Source organism: Cebus imitator, unplaced genomic scaffold, assembly GCF_001604975.1.
Source record: "Cebus imitator isolate Cc_AM_T3 unplaced genomic scaffold, Cebus_imitator-1.0 Scaffold708, whole genome shotgun sequence".
In the NCBI taxonomy this organism is placed as follows: domain Eukaryota; kingdom Metazoa; phylum Chordata; class Mammalia; order Primates; family Cebidae; genus Cebus; species Cebus imitator.
This window is the reverse complement of record NW_016108023.1, coordinates 1,011,194-1,016,751: the sequence shown is the minus strand read 5'-3', so window position 1 is coordinate 1,016,751 and position 5,558 is coordinate 1,011,194. Positions and strand designations below refer to the sequence as shown.

Sequence of the window (5,558 nt, the reverse complement as noted above, 5' to 3'; positions counted from 1 at the left end):
AGTAGCTGGGATTACAGGCATGTGCCACCACGCCCAGGTAAGTTTGTATTTTTAATAGAGACGGGGTTTCTCCATGTTGGTCAGGCTGGTCTCGAACTTCCAGCCTCAGGAGATCCACCCGCCTCCGCCTCCCAAAGTGCTGGGATTACAGGCATCAGCCATCGCACCTGACAAGTTCCGGGGTTTCTGACAATGTGTGCAAATGAGGTCCGAGGTGGCTGTCAGAGCTGAGTCTGGGGTCTCCCTGGCACCAGGGGAGCGGTGACGAGGGGCCACCGTGCTCATCCAGGCACCCAGAGGGCTTTTGAACCCATGTGTGCCTACCGTTCCATTATTGGAACGGTAAGCATCTGGGAGTTATTTACATCCCATGGCCCCAGGTCATCTGCAAGGTCTGATTGCAAACACTGAAAAAACGGCCACCTCTGGCATACAGGACTTAAGTGTGGCAGCCCCAGCTGCCCGCCCTCCGTAAGGTGAACCAGGAGAGACGTGCATTGCACGGCGTGAGTTTTTAACGGAGGGGTGGCCCCCACCCCTGGGAGATTGCAGCATTTCACGGCTATGTGACTCAGTGGCTGTGCACGGGCCTCTTCCCGGGGGATTTGGACGCCCGGTCTGCTCTGGCGTGAGGACGCCATGCATCGTGGAGTCTGTGTGGCCTTCCCCCTCGATCGCGGCCCACACAGACCCTCCCGGCCACCTCTGTTCTTCCCTGACAACAGGAATAAAAGGCCAGCCCGGCCGCTCACCTGTTCAGAAGCAGCAGGAGGAGCAGAAGACACAGGTGACAGCGTAGAGGGTCTCCAGGTGCCTCGGAGCCAGGCACTCACGGGGCCAGACAGCAGCGTGCCAGCCCTGGCCACGCAAATCGCTTGTGGACGTGGCCGCTGTGTGCAGACGCCTGGGCCTGCGATAGCATCTCTCCAGCAAGTGGCAACGGTGCCCGTTTGTCTGCGTGGCCCGCCGACCGGCTGGAGCGACCGTCACCCGATGCAAATTCTGCAAACTCCACCTCCGCGCAGGCGACCACAGCTTCCACTCAGGCTTAGGTGGAAAGGAAGCCCGTTGTGAAATTTCCTGTGTAACTGTTGGCGTGTGCACAGCTGAGCCCGCTGCACGGCCGCCCCGCCGTGGCACCCAGGGTGCCGCCCCTAAGAAAACCCTGAGAGGGAGGGGAAGAGGGACAATGATGCTCTCACATTTTGCAGCCAGCGGTGACGGGCCGTTGCCTTTCCTACAACACATTCCTGTCTCTTCTTAAATTAAAAAAAATTATAATAAAAGAACGGAAAACGTTTCCTTTTGCATTCTAAAGCTGTGCGGATTGCGACGCCTTTTGGTGCAAGGCCAGACGGTGACAGGCGGTGAGATCTCGGGCGCTGGCCGTGCAGGCGCTCAGAGCTGGTCACGGACACGGCAGCCTCGTGTCCTACTCAGCGTCCCACAAGGATTTCACACCCGAGAAGCAGGTTCTCTCTCTCTCTCTTTCTTTCTTTCTTTCTTAAGTCTGACTCTGTCACCCAGGCTGGACTGCAGTGGCACGATCCTGGCTCACTGCAACCTCCGCCTCCCGGGTTCAAGCGATTCTCCTGCCTCAGCCTGTTGAGAAGCTTTGGACTACATGTACCCGCCACCACACCTGGCTAATTTTTGTATTTTTATTAGACACGGGGTTTTCACCATGTTGGCCAAGATGGTGTCAAGCTCTTAACCTCACGATCCGCCCGCCTCGGCCTCCCGAAGTGTTGGGATGGCAGCCGTGAGCCGCCGCGCCTGGCCGGGCAGCAGATTTCTATGCACTGCCATCCTTGTCCGGGAAGAACAGAGGTTGATTCTTGTCACTTGTCGGAGGAGGGTGAGAGGGAGGGCTTGTCAGCAACAGGGAATGGGTGAATATTCAACCACTGCTCAGGGAAAAAGACAGAGTAGAATCTGTCAGGCCAGGCCAGGCAGGGCGGGTCACGCCTGTCACCCCAGCACTGTGGGAGGCCGAGGCGGGTGGATCGCTTGAGGTCAGGAGTTCGAGACCAGCCCGGCCAACATGGAGAAACCCCGTCTCTACTAAAAATACAAAAATTAGCGTGGTGGTGGTGGGCACGTGTATTCCCCGCTCCTTGGGAGGCTGAGGCAGGAGAATCACTTGAACCCAGGAGGCGGAGGTTACAGTGAGCAGAAATGGCACCACTGCACTCCAGCCCGGGCAACAAGACCAAAACTCTGTGTCAAAACAAATAAATAAAAATAGGTAATGGGGTAGATAGACACCACGGAATATTACGAAGCCATGAAAAAGGTTGAAATCACGTCCTTTGTAACAACTCGGTTCCAGCCGGGGGCCATTCTGCAAAGTGAATTAATGTGGAGACAGAACACCAAATACCACGTGTCCTCGCTTTTAAGCAGGAGGCAAACACGGGGTACTCATGGATATAAAAGTGGAAACAGCAGCCACTGGGGACTCCTTGAGATGGGAGGGAGGTTGCTGATGAAGACCTGAAAGGCTACGTACTGGGTGCTATGCTCAGTAGCTAGGGGTGAGACCATTCATGCCCAAGATGTCGGCATCACACGATAGACCGTGTAACACTCCGGCATATGTAAACCTAGACTCCAAAATAAAATAAAAGCCGGGCGTGGTGGCCCATGCCTATAATCCCAGCATTGTGGGAGGTCGAGGCGGGCAGATCAGCTGAGTTCAGGGTTCAAGACCAGCCTGGCCGACATGCTGAAACCATGTCTCCACTAAAAGTATAAAAATTAGCCAGGCGTGCTGGCAGGTGCCTGTCATCCCAGCTACTCGGGAGGCTGAGGCCGGAGAATTGCGTGAATCTGGGAGGTGGAGGTCGCAGGGAGCCGAGGTCGCGCCATCGCACTCCAGCCTGGGCGACAGAGCGAGACTCTGTCTCAACAACAGCAAAAGAAAAAATGTGACCTTGGAAAAAATATGTTGAAAAAAGGCTAAAAGTAAATAAAAAGTTGAGGCACCCTCGTGAAATTGTGCAGAGATGGCTGACTCGCTCACACAGAACCGAAGTCACTGTCGGCCTGAGTCACGCCTCCACGGCGCTCACGGAACACACGTGCTTCCTCCGAAAGCCTCAGCAGAGCCTTCTTATGAGTCGCGTTGTAAGAAAGAAAGAAAAGTCCAGAACACTCCCTGTTGCTATTACCACCATCATTATTATTATTAATTTTCAAGACAGAGTCTCGCTCTTGATGCCCAGGCTGGAATGAACTGCTGTGATCTCAGCTCACCGCAACCTCCGCCTCCCGGGTTCAAGCGATTCTCCTTCCTCAGCCTCCAGAGTAGCTGGGGCTACAGGCACATGACACCACCCCTGGCTAATTTTTGTATTTTTAGTAAAGACGGGGTATCCCCGTGTTGGCCAGGCTGGTCTCGAACTCCTGACCTCAGGCGATCCTCCTGCCTCAGACTCCCATAGCGCTGGGATAACAGGCGTGAGCCACCGCGCCCGGGTTATATATTTCTCTAACACACTGCGGTCATCGTGGGCTGAGGGACGGTGGGCACCTCTGCAGCGTGCGGGGAGCTGGCGTTTTAAACAGCAACCGCCAACAAAATGCACAAAAATGCAGCATCCGTGGCACGCCACATACCCCCAAAAGGACAGTGCTTTATGACGTGAGCTGACCCCCGAAGGCGGGGCCCTGTCCTGTCTGGCCACAGCTGCGGGTGCGTGCACACACCGGTCTCATTCTTCACGACCGCCGGCAAGTGTCCGAACGTTTGCAAAAGTGTCACGGCTGCTGCTTCTGGCATTTGAATAAGTGTTGGTGCACGGAGGGATTCACGGATGCAGAATTCAAAAATAATTTGGATTTCCTTGTTTTCTCACACTGTCACCCGGGCTGGAGGGCAGGGGTGCGATCGTCACTCAGCGAAGCCTCCCACTGCTAGCCTCAAGCGATCCTCCTGCCTCGGCCTCCGAAGTAGCTGGGAGTGTAGGAGCATACGGTCACACCTGCCTAATCTTTAAAAAAAGTTTTGTGGGGGGCCAGGTGCGGTGGCTCACGCTTGTAATCCCAGCACCGTGGGAGGCCGAGGCAGGCGGATCACGAGGTCGGGGGTTTGAGACCAGCCTGGCCAACATGGCGAAAGCCCGTCTCTACTAAAAACACAAAAATTAGCCAGGCATGGTGGTGGGCACCTGTCATGCCAGCTACTCGGGAGGCTGGGGCAGGAGAATCGCCTGAACCCTGGAGGCGGAGGTTGCGGTGAGCCGAGATCGCACCAGTTCATTCCAGCCTGGGCGACAGAGCGAGACTCTGTGTCAGAAAAAAAAAAAAAAAAAATGTGGGTCAGGTGAGAAATTCTGATTATTAATATCCTACTTTTAAATTTGGCCCTTTTTTTTTTTAATGTTTTTAAGCAGATAGTTAAATTGTATTTTCCCAAAGAAATTATGATTAAATACTGCTCACGTTAAAATATTAATATCCTAAAGGTAAGTTTATATGGTACTTAAAATGCATTATTTAGATTTGCAGCATACAATTTTTAAAAAGTTTCCCCCCAAAAAGATATATCATGGCATGAGTCAGTGTTCTCCAGGGGAAAGAACCAACAGAATATATTTTTGTAGACACAGAAGACATAAAGTTTACATACATAACTTTTATATTGTACAGTTGTAATATTTAGAGTATAAATATGTAGAGAATGTATACATAATATTTACAAATTATATAAAAGAAATATATATGCAAAGATAACTTTTTAAAAATATATATATTTTATTACATTTTAGGTTTTGGGGTACATGTGAAGAACATGCAGGATTGTTGCATAGGTACACACGTGGCAGTGTGGTTTGCTGCCTTCCTCCCCTTCACCTACATCTGGCATTTCTCCCCACGTTGTCCCTCCCCAACTCCCCACCCCCCACTGTCCCTCCCCTATTTCCCCCACACAGACCCCAGTGTGTAGTGCTCCCCTCCCTGTGTCCATGTGTTCTCATTGTTCAACACCCGCCTGTGAGTGAGAACATGCGGTGTTTGGTTTTCTGCTCTTGTGTCAGTTTGCTGAGAATGATGGTTTCCAGCTTCATCCATGTCCCTACAAAGGACACGAACTCATCCTTTTTCATGACTGCGTAGTATTCCATGGTGTCTATGTGCCACGTTTTCCCCCTACAGTCTATCATCCATGTAACTTTTATCAGGGTGTGAAAGGTTTATACATATATATCTTTTGTTATGTATATAGCTTCCGGTAGATAAGGACATATACATATATGTTCTTTTGTATAATTTATAAATATTATTTATACATTCTACACATATTTATGGATATATATGTATGTATTTTAATAATTATACAATATATGAGACTTAGTGGAGGAAATTGACTTAGAGTGTCACGAAGACTCAGCTGTCCCACAATCTGCTGTGTGAAGGCCTGAGACCCAGGAGAGCTGAGGGGGTGAGTCCCAGTGTGAGTGTGAAGCCCTGAGACCCTCAGCTCTCCTGAGTCTCAGGCCTTCACACTCAGGGTGGGACTCACACCCTCAGGTCTCCTGGGTCTCAGGCCTTCA

The 5,558-nt window shown here is 51.6% G+C and overlaps 1 protein-coding gene across 1 annotated transcript in view; it reads right to left on the bottom strand.

Moving 5' to 3' along the window:
* Positions 1–1,246, bottom strand: part of P2RY8 (P2Y receptor family member 8) — a 58,145-nt gene extending 56,899 nt beyond the window's left edge. Inside the window, exon 1 of the mRNA XM_017518851.2 lies at positions 753–1,246. The gene's annotated coding sequence lies outside the window, so the exon portion shown is untranslated. The remainder of the gene's footprint in view (positions 1–752) is intronic.
* Positions 1,247–5,558: the final 4,312 nt, after the last annotated feature.